The 22805-nt window shown below is 50.9% G+C and overlaps 1 protein-coding gene and 1 non-coding gene across 3 annotated transcripts in view; one reads left to right on the top strand and one right to left on the bottom strand.

The window, feature by feature from the left end:
- Nucleotides 1–22805, top strand: part of LOC127058385 (zinc finger protein 30-like) — a 338295-nt gene that overhangs the window by 149758 nt on the left and 165732 nt on the right. The gene's annotated exons all lie outside the window — the stretch shown is intronic.
- On the bottom strand, nucleotides 590–671 carry TRNAS-AGA (transfer RNA serine (anticodon AGA)). The gene has a single exon. It is a non-coding gene; the product is annotated as a tRNA-Ser (tRNA).

The raw sequence follows: 22805 nt of genomic DNA, 5'->3' as shown, positions 1-22805 counted from the left end.
ATTAAACGTCAGTAAAATGATTGATTAAGGTATAGCTAAGCAGAACTCATGTTTTACTATATAGTCTGCAGTCAGTCAGGAAGTAAGGTGGGGAATGGGAATAGGGGTAGGGGAATTGCAATTATGTTTTGCTAAGGTGGGGAATAGGAACAGGGACACAGGCAAGGCTCTGTGGTGTCAGAGCTGGAAAGGGGGATACTGAGGAAGGAAATTGGAATCATTGCTTGCTGGAAATTTACTCCAATAAACATCAAATTGTTTGCACCTTTGTACTCCATGTATTGCTGCCCTCTGGTCACGCGAGAAGGCCCAGGAAATGGGAGGGTGATGGGATAACAAGTACGTCTTTCAGAGTGTGAAACCAGTACCAGTATCATTAATCTTACCTAAGCCATGGTTACATAGTGCTAAATGAAAGGGAAGATTGTTCTGTCAAGGTAGCTATTACAGGGATGGAAAACCCCTCCACTCACTGTAGCAACTGTCTATTCCACAGTGCTGGAGCAGAGTGAGACTAGATCTGGCTGCAGTTTGATGCTGTGGATGTTCAGGCACCAAGACAACAGCAATGACCACACACTAATGCTACTGTAGTTGGCAGGATTTGAACCTGCATAAGGAGACCCCAATGGATTTCTTATCCATCGCCTTAACCACTCAGCTACAACTACTTGATGTACAGGGGCTTCACTACACAATGATTCTGTTCTCACAGAATTGTCACTTCAAATTGCTCAGACCAGCTCCCCCAGCACACTCCTGGCTGTGCATTAGTGTAAGTGTGTCCGTGGCTGAACAGCAAGAATTCCTGCCCATTTCCCTTCTGGCTGGAGTATGGTTAGAGAGTGTTTGCTGTTAACGACATTGCTATTGATTGTTGTTCATTCCCCACACTGACAATGCAGACCGTCCCTTTCCTATTCGAATCTCCACCAGATCATGCCAATGGCCGGGGGCAGGATTTCTCTGGGGAACTGAAATATTTCAGGGGGTTGGTGCGTGAGCTCAGCCTTGCATCCATCTCTGATGTTTCGTGGACTGACAACAGCAGTGTAAAGAAAGAGCTGAGCCAATATCTCACTGTCGGAGGTGAAGGTGGCCATGTCCCCTCTGTCACCTCCAGAGGAATAAGGCAACTCTTCAAAGGAAAACGTTAGAAATGGTAGGGGAGAAATAGGAAAGGAAAAAGCCCCTTTTCTCAGGAGATGCAAACTCGACTCCCTCCTATCTCTGTCACCAGTGGATTTTTCTTCCCTCCTTGTGAGGTGTAAATAAAATAAAGAGGAGACAAGGTGGTTTGGCACAAACAAAGGTAAGTGTAGTCAAGGTAAAGGTACAGAAAACTGGGGGAACAGAGGAAAATGCAAACAATTAATACAATGAAACATTGACTGGCTTTGGGAGACTAACGCTCAGGCCCATAAACCCTCCCTTGGAAACTGGAAAACACTAAACGATGCCCCAGCACAGAAACCTTTTTCCACTGTTCAGGTGCAGTGAATGCCACGTGCTGGCACAATGTCCAGGACCTTCCACTCTCCGGCTGGTTTAGAGCCGTTGAGGAGCAGCACTGGGGAGTCCAGATGACGGTTTGGTTTCTTCGCTGGCAGGGAGGCCCTCTGGGATGCTGGACACCGGGAATGCAGGATGGCAGGAATGGGGGTGACAGGCCTCCTATTCCTCAGTCTCACGGTGGGACCGAGGGGATTCTTTACTCTCCAGCTCGGGAGCACTGTGAAGACCCGACTGTGGATGGGTGACTCAGAGATTCCCTCCTTCCTCATCACTGCGCAACTGTTACCTTTTGTCTGAGCCAGGCAGAGTTTATCTTCACCACTTTCTGTCCATCCACTTCTCAAAGTGTCATGTGATGAAGCATTCTCCATTGTCTGTCCTTGGCGATGATGCTTTGACTTCTTTAATCCTCTATCAGAGTCGCTATGACGAGCTGAGTGTCAAGGACCTGGGAGAGGAATTCAAATGGATCCCAAACACAGTGTGATCATTGGGAGTTTAAAGCCCAGGTTCCATTTATTGGTAAAGTCACTTCTAACAAGGTAGCTGTTTTGTCCCCCATTATGGCACAAGTTTGAAATATGGGTAGCATAGAGCCAATATTCATAATATCAACTACAAAAATGAAACAGCCAGCAATAGGAAGGAGGGATAGCTCAGTGGTTTGAGCATTGACCTGCTAAACTCAGAGCTGTGAGTTCAATCCTTGAGGGGGCCACTTAGAGATCCAGGGCAAAAATTGGTCCCGCCAGTAAAGGCAGGGGGAAGGACTTGATTACCTTTCAAGGTCCCTTCTAATTCTAGGATATTGGTATATCTCCAGTTACTACCTTTAGCATAATTATAATCAGCCAATCAGAACCTCTCAATAGACTCCTTACACAACAACCTTTCTACAATATTGGCTACAAATATAGAACAGTGGTCACAATGGTGATCTATACAATTACAGATTATGTCAATAACATCACAGGAGGTGACACAGCATCAGTGAGACGGATACTGGAATAGTGCCTCCAATTTTGGTGTCCTCATTTGAAAAAGATGTGAAATTGGAGCTGGGTCAGCAAAGAGCCACCTAATGTTCTGAGGGCTGGAGAAAAATGCCTTCTCGTGAGCTCTAATGGTCTCATCTGGCCATAACGTCGACTAATTTCTGAAAAACTGAATGTAGCACTGGGAGCAGCATCTGATGTTTTCCTGTCTAGCGAGCTTGCTTCCTAGAACGAACACTCCTTGAGTGGGGTGATCCACAGGGAGTAGCTCAAACCACCAAAGTGCCTGGCCAGGGGCAGGACATTGGCACAGCAAGGGAGGGGTGTGGCAGTGACAGTACAAAGGCCTTTTGCAGGACCTCAGACTATTGGTCAATGGTGGTGGGAAGGTGGTGACCTCACAGAGAGATGCTGACATCAGCCAGGCAGAACAGGGGCAAGGGACCAGGGAAAACTCAGAGACCCCTGTGGCTTCGCTTCAGCAAGTCTCCTTCTCCAGGTCTCTCTTTGAGGACTGAGAGTATTTGGGTTCACATACATGAGCGCCAGGAGGAACCTCTTTCAAGTTTTCTCCTTCCCTTATAGTGATTTTACTAGAAAACAGCCGTCCCTGGTTAGAAGGTAAGAGCCTCCTGGAGGTTAGAAACCTGTTCAGTCTCATCCATCTGGTGAGAGTTGAATTCTAGGTCTGGAAAACACGAGCTTAAGGAGGCAGAATTTTATTGCTCACTTGGGATTTCGCCCCTTAGAATCACTGGGGATATTAGGGTTTTTCCTTTTTGTTTCACCTCTTCCTCCCTCCCTCCCTCCCTCCTTTCTCGTCTTCTCTTGCTTCCTTTGTCCTTTTACCTGTTCCCCTCTGAACACCAGGAGTGTGGGTGGGTGGGTGTTACAGGGAAGTGCTCTGCAGCTCCCACTGTGGAAGGTCCACCCAAAAATGTGGGGCCGAAATAGTGCTCAGGCAGTGATCCTCACCAGTGACCTGGGCCATCTTTTGGGCTCTCTGGTGAGAACCCTCAGCCTCCCGTCCTCAGTCTCTACCCTGATTGGCTGAGCAGGGGGATATTGACAGGGAGGGGACTCAGGTCCTTGTTGTTCTCTTTTAAGACCAAGGAAATAAGTCAGAACCAGTTCTGTGTTTGATGGGTTTTTCTGCTTCTCTGCATTAGTTGTCTCTGAGCAGTTCATGATTCTCTCTAATATTGCAGTTCTCCTCAAATACTTGCTGAATAATTACTGTCACTGTTGTTGGTCTGGAGCTCATCTGAGAGCACTTTACTCAGGACATTCAATGTATGAAATTCAAGATCCAATGGTTAGTTTGAAAATCAGGGCTCTTAGGTCCTATTCTCAAGTCTGCCTCTGGCTGGGTGTGTGACCTAAGACAAGTCAATTCTCCTTCCTCAGTCTTAGCTTCTCCCTCTTTCAAGTAGAGATAATAATGATCTGCTCCTACCAACCTCACAGTGCGTGGAGGCAGGGGTGGCTCTAGGATTTCTGCTGCCCCAAGTAAAACAAATTTTGGCTGCCCTCACCCCAGCCCTGGACTCCCCGCCACGTGCTCGTGCTGTCAGAGCCCTGGGCTTCCCCCTAGCGGCAGCCCCCTGCCACCCCAGCCCTGTGGTCTCCCCCCACACACCCAGTGCCAACAAGATAGGTTTGTTCTCCCCAGTCCACCCAGGCTGAACTGCTCCCGTTTATACTCCGTCTCCAGTCGGAGCATGCCCAGAGAGGGTGAGGGGATGTGGTCTCTTCAGCCCACAGGGTGCAGTTAACCCTAGCAGTGACAGTGCAGGGTTAATGCACCTCATCACAGACAGCATTTCCCAAATTTTGGGATTAGTTAGGAGATTTCTTCAGGAGTAACTTCCTGTAGGGACTGGTCACAAATACCTTGGGAACCAAATACCTGGGCATTTTGCCTAGTTCCAAGTCACTTGCTGTGGAATTCTATCCCTGGATCATCGGAGACAATATTGACTTAAACAATTGAACTACCCTGTGACCATGTGCACTTATTTCTGTCAGTTGTACCATTTGGGGTCTGCTACTGTTCACCTTTTCAGAGTGGAGATTTAAAAACAAACTGTTTCTCTGATAATATCTCCAGCAGCTTGGAGTATTCTCTCCTGTTGACTGAACTGCATTTGATTTTTCTCCATGTCATCATGCAGGGATAGGGGAAAAAACAAACCTAAAGTCAAAAAATGATGGTCATTTGTCTGAAATTTCCCAATAAATCTGAGCTACAATCTGTCAAACAACACTAACATGCAGGTATATGACCAAGGAGCCTTCGTGAAAGATAGAAAACCCATATCACAGACAGGTAGAAGACACTTTCATTTTAATTTAAAGTGAAATTCCAGACTAGGTTATATCTGATGTCTCAGAATCAGGATGAGAAATTGTCTCCCGATGCACTGAAACCTCCTTCACCCAACGCTGTCGCATTAGTGTTATTTACAGAAGTTTTAGCACCTTCATAACAGGCAGAAAAAACAGCCGACCTTCCCAGAAGTGGCTTTGCCAATAGAGGGAAAAGGAGATTTGAACAGTGCTTGGGATCCATTTGAAATCCCCTTCCAAGTCTGTGACACTTTCATTGTCTGCCAGAGTGACTCTGATTTAGGATCAAAGACCTACAAGCACCATTCCCAAGCATGGACAGCCAAGAACATGACCTCACCAGACACGTTGGGAAGTGAAGGAATATGAAGGTGTCATAAACAGATAAGTAAGAGTTAATAGAACAAAAGTGCTTCATATCTCTTTTGCCTGGAAAGGGTTAACAAGAACAGTGAGCCTGGATGTCACCTGACCAGAGGACCAATCAGGGGACAGGATACTTTCAAATCTTGAGGGAGGGAAGTTTTTGTGTGTGCTGTTAGTGTTTGGTTGTTGTTCACTCTGGGGGCTCAGAGGGACCAGATGTGCAACCAGGTTTCTCTCCAATCTCTCCAATACAGGCTCTTATAAGTTCAGAATAGTGAGTACTAGGTAGATAAAGCGAGTTAGGCTTATGGTTGTTTTCTTTATTTGCAAATGTGTATTTGGTTGGAAGGAGTTCAAATTTGTATTTTACTGAAAGGATTTTAATTTGTACTTGTATACTTAGGCTGGAAGGGTATTCCCAGTGTCTATAGCTGAAATACCCTGTACCTATTCCATTTTTTTAAATTTACAAAGATAATTTTTACTGTTTTTCTTTCTTTAATTAAAAACTTTTCTTGTTTAAGAACCTGATTGTTTTTTTATTCTGGTGAGACCCCAGGGGACTGGGTCTGGATCCACTAGGGAATTGGTGGGGAGAAAGGAGGGAAGGGGGAGAGAAAGGTTAATTCCCTCTCTGTGTTAGGATTGCTTTCTCTCTTAGGGAGAGTCTGGGAAGGGAAAAGAGAAGGAGGGGGAAGGTGGATTTTCCTCTCTGTTTTAAGATTAAAAGGAGTTTGAATCACAGTGATCCTCCAGGGCAACCCAGGTAGGGGAAGCCTGGGAGAAACAACGGTGAGGGAAAGGGTTTACTTTCCTTGTGTTAAGATCCAGAGCGTCTGGGTCTTGGGGGTCCCCAGGCAAGGTTTTGTGGGGACCAGAGTGTACCAGGCACTGGAATTCCTGGCTGGTGGCATCTCTACAAGTACTAAGCTGGTAATTGAGCTTAGAGGAATTCATGCTGGTACCCCATCTTTTGGATGCTAAGGTTCAGAGTGGGGAATTATACCATGACACACCTATTTACTCAATTTAGAATTCTACAGGCTGCATAGTTTCCTCTTAAAATGAGAAAACAGCATGAAAGCTGCAGTTATTAATGTAGCCAATAAGGATACATTAAAAGCAATCAAAATGACTGGTGACAAATGTCTAAAAATGATTCTACTGGGTGGGAGATAAGGCAAAAAAGGGGGGCAAGGAAACTTGGATGATGAATAAAGGTATAAAGTTATTACTGCTCAGGTTCTTCAGAGACCCCACAGTTTCTAATAACCCAGGGGACAGGACTCCTTACCCAGCGAGGTCACCGTCTCATAGTTCTCCTGCATAACATCCCGGTAGAGGGCTCTCTGAGTGGGGTCCAGCAGAGCCCCCTCTTCTCTAGGGGAATACACAGCCACCTCCTCGATGGTCACCGGCCCCTGAAAGAGCAAGAGTCCAACACTCAGTACCTGCTGCCCCACACTCATGGGGGAGAGGAGCCAATCAAATGGAAGCTCTGGGTGGCTCACAGTCAGTCCCACCCCACCCCGCTCAGAGCAGCCAGGAAACGCCAGGGTGAGGGGATGAAGCGAGAGCCCCTTGTCTCTCCCAGAAGATCCATCACTCCCCTACTAGCCACAGACGGATACAGGAGATGGAGGCCCTAGCAGAGTGCAGGGAGAGCTCGCTGGCAGGGAGCCCAATGCTGTTCTCATTGTGAAGAGCTGGACAGGACCAGACTTAGTGGGGGGCAGACTACATGACGGTCCGGGGGGCCTTGCTGAGGGGGTTCCTCCAGCAGGGGTGTCCTGTCTCTCCTCTCCCCACTTCTCTTCAGCTGTCTGCCCTACAGCTGTTCCTGCAGCCCTGCCCCCTCGCGCCACTTGGAGCTGTCACTGCCAAGCTGCTCCCAGGAGCCTCCTGTGTGCTGCGCTGGGGGGATTGCTGATGTCGGGGTGGCCCCACCCTCCTGCCTCTGTGTCCAGTCTCTGCTGAGCTGAGCTGAGAGGACAAGATTCTGTGCTGCTGTCTCTGGGTCAGGAGTGGGAGCTGCTGGCCCCTGCTGCTGTGTGAACGAGCCTTCGGACTAGTAAGTGCCGTGGTGCTGGAAGTGACAATGGGCTGTGTCTCACACTCCCCCAACACACACTCCCCCCACAACGGACACTTCAATTACTGTTATTACTTCTTTTTACTTCCTGTCAAAATGTGCAAAGTACATATAGTCTCTGTAATTTTATTCTTTCACATTTGGTCAGGATGATAGTGCTGTTAGTTTAGCTTTTTAACTGGTCTGTGCATTTTGTCTTTTTATTTATGTCTTATGCTTAAATTCGGTTCTTTGAGTAATGAGTTCTAAAATGCCTCACCTGTCCTGGCTGCAGTAATTATCATTATTACTGTTATTACCGTATTGTGCTTTGTCATTCATTATTTCAAATGGTGTAAGCAAATAATAACTGTACATTTTGCTTGTACTTACCTTAGCAAGGCTTGTTTGAAAATAATAGCTAAACTCAAAACTTCAGACACTGTGCAGATGAAGATCACTTATCTTCAGATTGTATTTTTAGACTGTGATGAGTCAGGGAGTGGGAGGATTGACCTGGGGATGTTGCGGGGGAGTTTTACTGGGACTGTCTGCATTGGGGATGGGATATCAGGGTGTGACTACACTTGAGGGACAATAGCTGAGCCTGTGATCTGAGCCCAGGGGGGGATGGGGCCACATGACACCTTCTGCCTGAGGAAATTGGAAGGGCTGGAGGAGGAGCCAGGGTGTGTGGCTGGAGGAGGCGGCTGGAGGGAGGGTTCAGTTTGGAGCTGGCAAGGGAGCCAGGTCTGGATCCCTACCCCCCCAAGATGGACCTGACCTGGTCCTGTCGTCTGTACCTACAAGCTCTGTTTGGGACTGCGTTCCTGTCGTCTAATAAACCTTCTGTTTTACTGGCTGGCTGAGAGTCACGGTGAATTGCAAGAAGTGGGGGAGGTGCAGGGCTCTGACTTCCCCAAACTTCATGGTATAGTTATATCTGGAAAGTAACTTAAAATTTCTATGAAAATAAATGCAGTTCCAAGTACGATAGCAATGATGGTGTCAAATGTTAGTGAGCCACAAACATGACTGTGAACACTAAATATAAATGCCAAAATAACTAGAAAATAAATTCCTATTCTTAATAAAAGAGAAAGAACCTTAATCGCATATGTAAATTAAGTAAATATGTTGTCAGTGAAGTGAAAAACAATTGACTAAAATAGAGGAGATAATGGCACTAACACAGAGTGTGTCTGTTAAGTAAAATCTGCTTCCTTTCTCTATATTTATTTATCTCTGCTAAAGAGAGGGTGCAAAATATCAAACTTGCGTTTCTGATACTTGCATCAAAGCTCCAGAATTGATACCTCAAGGCTTGGGACAGGGAATGTCTTGCTGTATTATCTCCTGATTGTTCTAAATTTACTTTTAAATTTAATATGTGGCTGTAATTGGAGTCAGTATATATTTGTCTCTCTTTATATAACAATTAGATACAGTGCTCATCAGTGAATTTCTAAGTTATTTTCTGCAAAAAAGCCCTACAGTTTTCAGGGAGTCAGTAGCCCCTGGAATCACAGTTAAAGTTGTCCCCCGCCCCAGAATCTGAAATGGCCCCTTGTGAGCCAGGAGCAGCCACAGAGCTTCAGGGTATCTGGGGCTCCAGCAAGATGCAGCCCCCGTGTGAGTGCGCAAAGCCCGTCGTGAGCTGCAGGCAGAGCACCGGGCACCACAAGCCACAGCAACAGTGTAGGAGTAAGGGTGGGAATGGTAGCCAGTGATTTTAGTTTACTGTTCATTTACTGTGTGGTGTTATAAATAACTAACACGTTATGTTATACAGAATCACTGTATGCTAAATAGGGAATAGATTTATCAGTATGTATCGAGAATAGTCATGTATTCGGTATCTAAGTAAATAGGGTTGAAACAAAAGGCCTGTAGGCTGAGACCTGCACGATTTTAGCTTCACTATTTTAGGCCTTGGAGCTAAGAAACGCTGACAGAAGCAAATGACCGAGGAGTAACCCGATGCCCTAAGATGATGGGAGAAGAGGTATCAAGTGGTAACAGGATGAACAATCAGCCAGAAGATTAATTTAAATAAAAAATATTCTGGAAAGGCACCTCTGTTTCCAAATGTGCCTTAACCACAAGATACAGGTGGTGCGTCAATGCTAATGAGGTATAATCAGAATCACATTATAAAAAGGGGGTGCCCAGAGCAGGAAAATTGAGCTCCCTGTGGGAAATTCCAGCAGGAACCATCCCTCTACTGATGATCAATCCACAAGAGACTCATCAGACTCTAATATTATTGTTCAGGATGTGAGTAGAACTAGAGTTGTAACTTTTGCACAGGTCTTTATAGAATTTCTATGTTGGGTGATCATAACCTTAACTGCAGCAAAGAATCCTGTGGAACCTTATAGACTTAACAGACGTTTTGGAGCATGAACTTACATGGGTGAATACCCACTTTGTCAGATGCATGTATTCACCCACGAAAGCTCATGCTCCAAAACGTCTGTTAGTCTATAAGGCGCCACAGGATTCTATGCTGCTTTGACAGATTCAGACTAACACGGCTACCCCTCTGATACATAACCTTAACTGTAACTTAACTGTAACTTTAATAAAACTTGTAAAACCGACCAGACCTTGTGCTTGTGAATGTCTGCGTGGTCACTACCCTTGGTCTATGTGTGCTCCTAGAGACTGTACATTTGAAGCAAGTATCAGAGGCGACTTTCACTCTGTTAAGCTTGACACTGTCGCCCCTAGAGCCGACCCCGCGGCAGTGCAATGCCGCATTACAAACTGCACTTTACATAAAATAAAAGGCTGCACAATACACCGCACACCAGGGCACCATCACTTCTGCGCTGCGGCAGCTGCTGATGGTGGCATTGCCTTCAGAGCTGGGAGCTCGGCCAGCAGCCGCCGCTGGGAGGCCGCCTTGCCAGTGCTGAATTTGTGCCAGGGCTGAGCTCTGGCGCCTCTTTCAATAACATTAAGCGCTAGAGAGAGGCATCAGGGTCTGGACGTGATAGTGGGGAACCTGTAAGGGTCAGGGGTGATGGGGGGCACCAAAATACAAGTTCACCCAAGGCGCCATTTTCTCTAAGGCCAGCCCTGGAGCTGGGTATGGGGGAGGGGCACATCCTCAAAGGCCGTGGTTCTCAACTAAGGGGCCCTGGACCTCTGGGGGGCTGTGAGCAGGTTTCAGGGGGTCCTCCAAGCAGAGACAGTGTTAGACTCGCTTGGGCCCAGGGCAGAAAGCCCAAACCTCACTGCCTGGGGCTGAAGCCTGGGGTCATGATACCTGCCACCAGGGGCTGAAGCCAATGCTTGAGCAATTCGCTTTGGGGGGGGGCCTGTCACATGAGGCCCCAGGCAATTGCCCTGGTTGCCACCCCTAACGCCAGCCCTGGCTTTTATATGCAGAGAACCAGGCATATGCAGGGCAGTGGAGTTTTTATAGCACGTTAGGGGCCTTAGAAAGAAAAAGCCTCACTGGTGGGTGCCCCCTCACATCTCACAGCAGCTGCTGGTTAATCAGGTCGGGCTCCAGCCCTGGGAGTCTGGTCCGTTTTCCTAGCCTCACCTAGGGAGGGTGTTTCCTGTCCCACAAATTAGAGCATTTCCACCCTCTAACCTCATGGATCTGGTCCTAGAATGGAAGCTGAATATTAAACCAGTCCCAAGAGGTTTGCCACACTCTGGCCTCCTCCCATTCTCCACCCTGGGAATTTTTTGGCAAACTCCAACCTCCAAACCAGACTGCCCAAGCCGCCCACTTCCTGTGTATTTGGTGTCCAGCTCCCTCCAGCAGGAGCCCACCAGCTCCCTCCACCGATAATCCCTACATGAACTGGCCTCTCCGCAGCCTTTTCCCTTCCCTGTCCCATGGGAGGATGGGATGAGCTGGAGCGAAACATGGATGACATCCTGCAGCCTGGCAGGGCTGGAAGGGCAACTGTGGAGGTTTCAGAACAGGCTTTAGTTCATGTCACATCATGATTCCTCCAGGATCTTTCCCTGCACAGACACAGCCTAGATTCTGCCATGCTGGGAACATGCTCCATCTCTTTATTACAGGGGACACCTGCCCCTCCTGCCAGGCTAAGCCCACAGGGAGATTTTTCAGCCTCCGCAGTAACAAAGTCTCTGAACAAAATGCTAGAAAGGAGCAGAACCAAAGGGACTGGGCATGCTCCATAGGGACACTGGCTCCTCCCTTCCCCTGCTGTGCGGCCATTTCCTGTTTCTGGCAGAAATCGGCCACCTCATCTCCCCCCTAGAGGCAGCAATGTCTGCGGGCTCCCCCAACCAGCACCTACTAACCACCACCCACATTGAGGGAATGACACAGGACAGCAAATTACCACCTAACCAAGGACAAATTGCTGCAGATAAAACGGGCTGGTTTCATATCCCAAAGCTGAGGAGAATTTAAGAATTATGGAGAAAATAGGGAAAATAAGAGACTAGAGAGTCAATAATTGTAGGGAAAACGAGGGAATCTCCTTGGATTTTCTAGCCACATGTGGGGAGGGGAGAGAAGGGGAAGAACTAGAGAGAATTGTTATCAGGTTTTGAGATGGAAATAAATGGCACAAACAGGAAAAGGATGCAAGTAGCTCACCCCCATGACCACAGGCGTGAGCAGCACATTTCATTAGGGTTTGCACCCAGGGAGCCCCACCCCATCCACTGCCTCCCACTTCCTGCCCCCTGGCTGCCCCCCTTGGAACTGCCCCTGCTCCTTGTCCCCTGACTGCCCCCTCCTGGGACCCTGCCCCTAACTGCCCTCCAGGACCCATCCCCCTATCTAAGCCTCCCTGCTCCTTGTCCCCTGACTTCCCTCTCCTGAGACCCCCCCCACTGTAATTTCCTCCCTAGGACCCTACCCCCTACCTATCCCCCTGACCCTTATCCGCACCCCTGCCCCCCGACAGGACCCCCAGGACTCCCGACCCATCCAACTCCCTCTTCTCCCTGCCTGCCCGACACCAGTCCACCCCCCACCCCCCGACAGGCACCCCCCAGGACCGTCAACCTATCCAACCCCCCTCCCCCTTGTCCCCTGACCACCCCCTCCAGAGACCCCCCAACCCACTAATCACCCCCCTAACTATCCAACCCTCCCACCCCCTGGCAGCTCTGTCCAGTGGCTGCTCCCACCCGCACACTCAAAGTGGCAGAGGAGGTTCCCTCTCCTTCGGTGGGAAGGTTGCCTTGTGGTTAAGACTCAGGCTCAGGTGTTCTGGGTTTGAGTCTCTGCTCTGCCACATACTCCCTGCTTAGCCTTGGGAAAGTCACTGCACCTCTTTGTGCCCTAGAGCCCACCTGCCAAATGGGGCCAATGCTGATCCTGCCTCCTGGGCTAAATCCATTCATGGCTGGGTGATGGGGGGGGGGAATGGAGATCCCAACATGGGGAGATTTGGGCTGAATTTCTCCACAGCCGGAGTGAGAGCCAGCTCCACAGGGTGGATGGGAGCGAGAGGGGCTCAGGGCAGCTGCACACAGAGTGGGATCAGGGCTTCAGCCCTGCAACTTTTACCACTAAGGTGGCTGGGGCACCTGAACTGGGGACTTCAGCCCCACATCTTCTTCCAGGGTCCAGAGCTTCTCCTCCCTGCCCCAGCGTGGCTCCTCTCCCCCTCCATCCCCTCCATCCAGTGCAGCTCCTGATGGGGTCTGGGCTTCTCCCCCCACCTCCCAACCCAGCCTGGCTTCTCCTTCCCTGCCCCAGCTTCGTGCTTCTCCTCCTCCCTCCCTCCCTCCCACTGCAGCTCCTGCAGGGGCCCGGGGCTTCTCTTCCTCCCCACCCACCCCCAGCATGGCTCCAGCCCAGTCTGAGGCTTCTCCTCCCCGACTCCAGCTCGGCTCCTCTCCCTCCCGCCCCCTGCCTGTATCTGGAGTTTCTCCTCCCCCCAACCTTCCACTGCCCTCATCCCTAGCCTAGCTGGGCTCCCCCGGGCACCCGATGCTGCTGTGGCCAGAGCCGAGCCTGGCGGGTGGGGAGCAGCGATTCACGTGGAGGCCATGGCAGAGCTATCAGCCCAAGAGGTGCGGGGCTGGTATCTGTGCTCCCACAACCTCCCTAGGCACCCCCAGCCATCCCTCTAGCCTGGACATAGGTATCTGTGTCACCCACGAACCCTATAGGCCCGCCAGGGACCTCTCCAGCCTGGACGTAGGTATTTGGGCCCCCCACAAACCATCTAATACTCCCCAGCAATCCCTAAAGATGGGAGATAGTTATCTCTGCCCCCCACGAACCTGTAAGGCCCACAGGGACCCCTACAGCCTGGAGATAGGTATTTGTGCACCTCAGAAACTCCCTAATCCTTCCAGGGACATCTCCAACCTGGACGTAGGTATCTGAGCCCCTCACGAACCCCCTAATCCCCCCGGGACCCCAACAGCCTGGATGTAGGGCTATGGGCGACCACAGCCCATCTATGCACCCCAGGAACATCCACAGCCAGGACGTTGGTATCTGTGCCCCCTATAAACCCCTCAATCCCCATGGGAACTCCTACAGCCTGGACATAGGTATCTGTACCCCCCACGAACCCGCAAAGCCCCCAGGGACCTTCACATCCAGGAATCTCCTAAGACCTCCGGGACCCCTCCAGTCTGCACGTAGGTATCTGTGACCCCCAGAAACCCCCAATCCCCTCGAGTTCCCTAGACCCTGGACGTAGGTATCTGATCCCCTAGGTATTTGTGACTCCAACGAACCTCCTAAACCACCCAGGACCCCTCCAGCTAGGACGTAGGTATCTGTTCCCCCCTCAACCCCCAATCTCCTCGGGACCCCTAGACCCTGGATGTAGATATCTGTCTCCGCCCCAATCCCCGAAGCACCCTCATTACCCCTTTAGCCTGGACGTAGGTATCTGTGCTCCCACAACCCCCCCAAACGCCCCAGCGACTCCTTCAGCCTGGACGTACCTATCTGTGACCCCCACGAACATCCTAAGCCCCCAGGGATCCCTACATCCTGGACACAGGTGTCTGAGCACCCCACGAACCCCCTAAGCACCTCGGAACACATCCAGCCTGGATGTATCTGAGCCCCCAGTGAACCGACTTATCTCCCCGGGACACCAACAGCCTGGACCTAGGTATCTGTGCCCCCCACAAACGCACTATACCCCCCAGGACTCCTCCAGCCTAGATGTAGGTATCTGTACCCCCACAGCCCCTCGGGACTCCTACAGCCTGGAGGTTCGTATCTGTGCCCCCCACAAAACCCCAACCCCCCCAGGACCCCTTCAGCCTGGAAGTAGGTATCTGTGCACCCCACGAACCCATAAGCACCTATAGGGATGCCTACAGCATGGAAGTAGGTATCTGGGCCCCCCAAAACCCCCCTAAGCCCACCAGGGACTCCTACAGCCCAGAGATAAGTATCTGTGCTCCCTCAAACCCCATAAGCCCCCCGGACCCCTCTAGCCTGGACTTAGGTATCTGTGCCCCCCACGAACCCACTTACCCCCTCAGGGACTCTCCAGCCTGGATGGAGATATCTGGGACCCCCACCCCACAACCCCTAAATGCCGAGGAACCCCTCCAGCCTGGAGGTAGCTATCTGTACTCACTAGAATCCCCCTTAGCAACCCAGGGACCTCTCCAGCCTGGATGAAGATATCTGTGCCCCTCACAAATTGCCTAAGCCCCCCCCCAGGAACCCTCCAGCCTGGACCTAAGTATCTGTGCCCCCCAACACACTAATTCCCCCCGGAAGCCCTATTGCCTGGACATAGGTATCTCTGCCCCCTACAAACCCCCTAAACCTCCCAGGGACCCCTACAGCCTAGATGTATGTATCTATGTCCCCCAGAAAATCCCTAATCCACCCGGGGACCCCTGCAGCATGGACTTAGGTATCTGTGCCCCCCAGGAACCCCATAAACGCCCCCAGAACCACTCCAAACTGGACATAGATATCTGTGCCTCCCAAAAAAATCTCTAAGCCCCCCAGGGACACCTAGAGCCATCCGCAAAACCCCCTAATCCTCCCTGGAATCTCTCCAGCCTGGACATAAATATCTGTGCCCCCCACAAACCCCCTAAGCCCCCTGGGACCTCTCCAGCCTGGATGTAGGTATCTGCACCCCTCCGGATGCCCTAAGCCCTCACAGAATCCCTATAGCCTGGATGTAGGTATCTGTGTCCCATAAAATACCACTAAGCCCCCCCAGGGACCCCTCCAGGACATATAGAGGTATCTGTGCCCCTCACCAAATCCCTAAACCCCCAGGGATCACTGTGCTCACCACAACTCCCTAAGTCGTCCAGGGATCCACCCAGCCTGGACGTAGGTATTGGTGTCCTCCACGAAGCCCCTAATCCCCACCAGGACCTCTACAGCCTGGATGCAACTACTTATGCACCCCACAACCCCCCTAACTCCCCCAGGGTCCCAACCATCCTGGACGTAGGTATCTGTGACCCTATGACCCCCCCTTAAGCCCCCCTGGAATGCCTCCAGCCTGGACGTAGATATCGGTACCTCCCATGACCCCTAAGCCCCCCAGGGATCTCTACAGCCTCTATGTAGGTTTGATGCTCTGAGCATTACCCTGTGTGGCCACATGGTGTCACTGTTGCTCCGTGAGGGAAATGCTCTGTGCATTACCCTGCGTGGCCACATGGTGTCACTGTTGCTCCATGCGGGAAATGCTCTGGGCATTACTGTGATGGAGTAGGGACTGTCTGTGTGGGGGACGGGAGAGCAGCGGGTGACTTTAAGTGACGGACAGGACCTAAGCCTGTAACTTGAGTTAGGCAGCGGGGAGGAGGTCAGCACCTTTGCCTGGGAAGCTGGACAAAGGAAGGGGCCGGCTGGAGGGAGTTGGGTTAGTTCAGTATTGGTTTGGAGCTGGGTTGTTGGAATTCAGGGAATCCCAAACTCGGAACTAAGCTTCCTGAATTCCCAGAAGGACTCGATTGAGGGGTCCTGACTGTGCCCAAAAACTCTGCGGTATCCTTCGTTCCTGTTGGCCAAAAAACCCTTCTGTTTTACTGGCTGGCTGAGTCACTCTGTGTCCCAGGAAGAGGGCTGCAGGGCCGGATTCCATCACACTCCGTGACACCCCCTAAACACCTCCGGGACGCCTGCAGCCTGGATGCAGGTATCTGTGCCCCCCACCAAACCCCTGAGTCCCCCACGGACCTCTACATCCTGGACCTAGATATCTGTGCCCCCCACGAACCCCTAAGCCCCCCAGGAACCCCTGCAGCCTGGACGTAGGTGGAACCTTTCTGCCAGGCTGAATTGATAGCAGCAAGGACTGGGTGCAATACATAGGGGTCCCTTCCCTACAACGTAATGCAAACCAGCTCGAGCCCCCTCCCAGTGACATGGGAAAATTTTACATATGCACCCCTAGGTACCTCAGAGAGGCAATACTTCCACTCTCGCAAGCACAGACTCTGGGTGTAACAGAAAACATTTAATAACGTGAGATAAACAACATAGCATTAAACTGGGAAAACACCTCAACTAGGCTGTGTTCTTTTCCCAGGGCTCTTGAGTCCAGCAATCCCCAAATCACCCAAGACTCCAAAGTCCAATACCTCAAAGGTATCAAGAGACCAGCAACGCCAAAATCACCCACAGTCCCAAAGCCCCAGAGTTCAAGAGTCTATCTGCAGGGTTTTTCCCCCTGCCAGCCTGGGTAGAAAGGGGCACCTTACGTGGTCCACTGCCGACTGCCCTGCCTCTCCGTAGGATTCTGCTTCCACCTTCCCCATGAACTGCTCTGCTCCATCCACCAGCTGCTCTGCTCCACCAGCCGACCTGTGATCTGCTCTAGCTGTCTCCTAAAACTGCTTTAGTCACCTCACTCCATGGGAGGCTCCAACCACCCCACAAACTGCTCTTCTCCATCAGCTATTCTGCTCCACAAAATAGCTTCAGACTCCCCCACTAGCTAGCACAGGTCTTTAGAGATTTCAGCTCAGGAACCTGCAACTTCAATTCTTAAGAGATCAAAACTCAGCTCTGGTATTTAACTGTTAAAAAAGAAGAAAGTGCATTTGCTGTTTCTATCTCACCCAAGGAGTCCACTCCCTTGTCTAGCGAGTGCCACTCAATTGATGGTGAGAATCCCTGTCTCAAAGCAGTTTCACAGTTCCTCATCCACACAATCAGGATGACAACACTCCACATCTCATGCCCCAACAACAAATAAACTGGGGATACCACAGATGCCAAACCAACCATCCCAGGCTGCCGTGGCCATGTCAGGTGGGGTGGGTGTGCCTATGCAAACACGATCAGCCCCTGAATTTCTTTTCCACACTCTCCATAATTCACCGCCAGATGTCAGGGTAGAGTTCATCCTGCTTCTGCTTACATACGTATCTGTGCCCCCCACAACCGCCTAATCCCACTGGGACCCATCTAGCCTGGATAAAGGTATCTGTGCTCCCCGCAAACCTCTAAGCCCCCCAGGGAACCCACAAGCCCAGATGTAGGCATCTGTATGCCCCACAAACCCCCTAAGACCCACAGGACCCCCCAGCCTGTAGGTAGGTATCTGTGACCCCTAGAGCCCAACAAAGACCCTGAGGACCCCTACAGTATGGATGTTTGTATCTGTGATCCCCACAAACCGCCTAAGCTACCCAGGGCCCCCTACAATCGGGACATAGGTATCTGTTCCCCCCCCAACACACCTAATCCCTCCAGGGACCCCTCCAGCCTAGACGTAGGTATCTCTGACCCCACAAATCCCCTAAGCCACGACAGGACCCCTCCAGCATGGACACAGGTATCTGTGCCCCCAAAACCCTCCTAAAATCCCCAAAACCCCTCGAGCCTAGACGCAGGTATCTGTGCCCCACACAAACCCGCTAGGCCATGATGGGACCCCTCCAGCCCCGACATAGTTATCTGAGCTCCCCACAACCCCCTAAGCCCTCCGGAACCCCTCCAGCCTAGACTCAGGTATCTGTGCCCAACACGAACCGCCTCAGGCCCCCAGGACCCCTCTTTCCTGGATGAAGGTATCTGTGCCCCCCCACAAACCCCTAAGCTCCCCCAGGATCCCTATATCCTGGACGTAGTTATCTGTGCACCCTCACAAACCCACTGATCCTCCCAGAGACCCCTACAGCATGGACATAGGTATCTGTACCCCAAAAATGCCCCAAAGCAACCCCGGGACTCCTACAGCCTCGGAATAGATATCTGTGCCCCCCCACAACTCCCTAATACCCCCAGAATCCTTCCAGCCTGGACGTAGATATTTGTGACCTCCAGGAACCCTTTAAGCCCTCCCCAGGACCTCTCCAGCCTGGATATAGGTATCTCTGCCACCCACAAGCCCCCTAAGTCCCATAGGGCCCCCACCAGACTGGTTGTAGGTGTGTGTACACCACTCAAACCCCCTAAGCTCCCCAGGGCCAACTCCAACCGGGACGAAGGTATCTGTGCAACCACAACCCCTTAAGTCCCCCAGAGACCCCTCCAGACCATACGTAGGTTTCTGTGCCCCTCACCAACTCTCTAAACCCCCAGGGACCAATACAGCCTGGACGTATGTATCTGTGCTCACCACAACCCCCTAAGCCATCCAGGGACCTCTCTAGCCCGGACGTAGATATTTGTGAACCCCATGAAGCCCCTAATCCCCACTTGAATGCCTCCAGCCTGGACATAGCTATCTGTGCCCCCCACTACCCCTAAGCGCCCTCCCCCCGGATCTCTACAGCCTCTAAGTAGGTGTGATGCTCCGTGCATTACCCTGCGTGGCCACACAATGTCACTGTTGCTCCATGCGGGAAATGCTCTGTGCATTACTGTGATGGAGTAGGGACTGTCTGTGTGGGGGACGGGAGAGCAGCGGGTGACTTTAGGTGAGGGACAGGACCTAAGCCTGTAACTCGAGCTACGCAGCGGGGAGGGGGTCAGCACCTTTGCCTGGGAAGCTGGACAAAGGAAGGGGCCAGCTGGAGGGAGTTAGTTCAGTTTTGGTTTGGAGCTGGGTTGTTGGAATTCAGGGAATCCCAAACTCGGAACTAAGCTTCCTAAATTCCCAGAAGCACTCGATTGAGGGGTCCTGGTAGTGACCAAAAACTCTGCTGTATCCTTCATTCCTGTTGGCCAAAAAAACCTTCTGTTTTACTGGCTGGCTGAGTCACCCTGTGTTCCAGGAAGAGGGGTGCAGAGCCGGATTCCACCACACTCCGTGACATCACCTAAGCCCCTCCGGGACGCCTGCAGCCTGGACGTAGGTATCTATGCCCCCCACCAAACCCCTGAGCCCCCCAGGGACCCCTACAGCCTGGACCTAGATATCTGTGCCCCCCACAAACCCCATAAGCCCCCCAGGGTCCCCTGCAGCCTGGACGTAGGTGGAACCCTTCTGCCAGGCTGAACTGATAGCAACAAGGACTGGGTTCAATACATAGGGGTCTCTTCCCTACAACGTAATGCAAACCAGCTTGAGCCCCCACCCAGTGACATCAGAAAATTTTACATACGCACCCCTAGGTACCTCAAAGAGGCAATACTTCCCCTCTCACAAGCACAGACTCTGGGTGTAACAGAAAACATTTAATAACGTGAGATAAACAACATAGCATTAAACTGGGAAAACACCTCAACCAGGCCGTGTCCTTTTCCCAGGGCTCTTGAGTCCAGCAATCCTCAAATCACCAAAAGGCTCCAAAGTCCAATACCTCAAAGGTATCAAGAGACCAGCAACGCCAAAATCACCCACAGTCCCAAAGCCCCAGAGTTCAAGAGTCTATCTGCAGGGTTTTTCCCCCTGCCAGCCTGGGTAGAAAGGGGCACCTTACGTGGTCCACTGCCGACTGCCCTGCCTCTCCGTAGGATTCTGCTTCCACCTTCCCCATGAACTGCTCTGCTCCATCCACCAGCTGCTCTGCTCCGCCAGCCGACCTGTGATCTGCTCCAGCTGTCTCCTAAAACTGCTTCAGTCACCTCACTCCATGGGCGGCTCCAACCATCCCACAAACTGCTCTTCTCCATCAGCTATTCTGCTCCACAAAATAGCTTCAGACACCCCCACTAGCTAGCACAGGTCTTTAGAGATTTCAGCTCAGGAACCTGCAATTTCAATTCTTACTGAAAATAAAACAGCTCTGCTATTCAACTGTTAAAAGAGAAAAAGGAACAATTGGTGTTTCTGTGTCACCCAAGGAGCCCACTCCCTTGTCTAGTGAGTGCCACTCAATTGATGGTGAGAATCTCTGTCTCAAAGCAGTTTCACAGTTCCTCATCCACACAATCAGAGTGACAACACTCCACATCTCATGCCCCAACAACAAATAAACTGGGGATACCACAACTGCCAAAGCAATCATTCCAGGCTGCCATGTCCGTGTCAGGTGGGGTGGGTGTGCCTATGCAAACACGATCAGCCCCTGAAATTCTTTTCCACGTTTGCCATAATTCGCCAACAGATGACAGGGTAGAGTTCATCCTGCTTCTGCTTACATAGGTATCTGTGCCCCCCACAACCTCCTAATCCCACCGGGACCCATCTAGCCTGTATAACGGTATCTCTGCTCCCCACAAACCTCTAAGCCCCCCAGGGAACCCACAAGCCCAGATGTAGGCATCTGTATGCCCCACAAATTCCCTAAGACCCTCAGGACCCCTCCAGCCTGTTGGTAGGTATATGTGACCCCCAGAGCCCCACATAGACCCTTGGGACCCCTACAGCATAGACGTTGTATCTGTGATCCCCACAAACCGCCTAAGCTACCCAGGGCCCCCTACAACTGGGACGTAGGTATTTGTTCCCCCCCAACACACCTAATCCCCCAGGGACCCCTCCAGCCTAGACGTAGGTATCTCTGACCCCATGAATCCCCTAAGCCATGACGGGACCCCTCCAGCATGGACATAGGTATCTGTGCCCCCACAACCCTCCTAAGACACCCAATTCCCCTCCAGCCTAGAAGCAGGTATCTGTGCCCCCCACAAACCCCCTAGGCCATGGTGGGAACCCTCCAGCCTCGACATAGTTATCTGAGCTCCCTACAATCCCCCTAAGCCCTCCGGAACCCCTCCAGCCTAGACACAGGTATCTGTGCCCAACACGAACCCTCTAAGGCCCCCAGGACCCCTCTTGCCTGGATGAAGGTATCTGTGCCCCCCACAAACCCCTAAGCCCCCCCAGGATCCCTATAGCCTGGGCGTAGGTATAGATTCATAGATTCATAGATTCTAGGGTCAGAAGGGACCAATGTGATCATCTAGTCTGACCCCCTGCACAAAGCAGGGCACAGAACCCTACCCATCCACTTCTATAACAAACCCCTAACCTTTCCCTGAGTTATTGAAGTCTTCAAATTGTGGTTTGAAGACCTCAAGCTGCAGAGAATCCACCAGCAAGTGACCCATGCCCCACGCTGCAGGGGAAGACGAAAAACCTCCAGGACCTCTGCCAATCTGCCCTGGAGGAAAATTCCTTCCCGACCCCAAATATGGTGATCAGCTAAACCCTGAGCATGTGGGCAAGACTCACCAGCCAGCAGTCAGAAAAGAATTCTCTGCAGTAACTCAGATCCCATCCCATCTAACATCCCATCACCAACCACTGGGCATACTTATCTGGCGATAATCAAAGATCATTTGCCAAAATTGGGCTCTCCCATCATACCATCCCTTCCATAAACTTATCAAGCTTAATCTTAAAGCCAGATATGTCTTTTGCCCCCACTACTCTCCTTGGAAGGCTGTTCCAGAACTTCACTCCTCTAATGGTTAGAAACCTTCATCTAATTTTAAGTCTAAACTTCCTAGTGTCCAGTTTATACCTATTTGTTCTTGTGTCTACATTGGTACTAAGCTTTAATAATTCCTCTCCCTCCCTAATATTAATCCCTCTGATATATTTATAAAGAACAAGCATATCCCCCCTCAGCCTTCTTTTGGCTAGGCTAAACAAACCAAGCTCTTTGAGTCTCCTCTCATACGACAGGTTTTACATTCCTCGGATCATCCTAGTAACCCGTCTCTGAACCTGTTCCAGTTTGAATTCATCCTTCTTAAACATGGGAGACCAGAACTGCACACAGTATTCCAGGTGGGGTCTCACCAGCGCATTATATAACAGTACTAACACCTCCTTATCTTTGCTGGAAATACCTCACCTGATGCATCCTAAAACCGCATTAGCTTTTTTAACGGCCATATCACGTTGGCAGCTCATAGTCATCCTGTGATCTACCAATACACCAAGGTCCTTCTCCTCTGTTGCTTCCAGCTGATGCATCCCCAATCTATATCTAAAGTTCTTATTATTAATCCCTAAGTGCATGACCTTGCACTTTTCACTATTAAATTTCATCCTATTACAATTACTCCAGTTTACAAGGTTGTCCAGATATTTCTGTATGATATCCCAGTCCTTCTCCGTGTTAGCAATACCCCCCAACTTTGTGTCATCCGCAAACTTTATTAGCACATTCCCGCTTTTTGTGCGATGGACATAGGTATCTGTACCCCAAAATGCCCCAAAGCAACCCCGGGAACCCCACAGCCTCGGAATAGGTAT

Source organism: Gopherus flavomarginatus, chromosome 9 (assembly GCF_025201925.1).
Source record: "Gopherus flavomarginatus isolate rGopFla2 chromosome 9, rGopFla2.mat.asm, whole genome shotgun sequence".
NCBI classification, from domain to species: Eukaryota; Metazoa; Chordata; order Testudines; family Testudinidae; genus Gopherus; species Gopherus flavomarginatus.
This window is presented reverse-complemented; position numbering and strand designations above follow the sequence as displayed.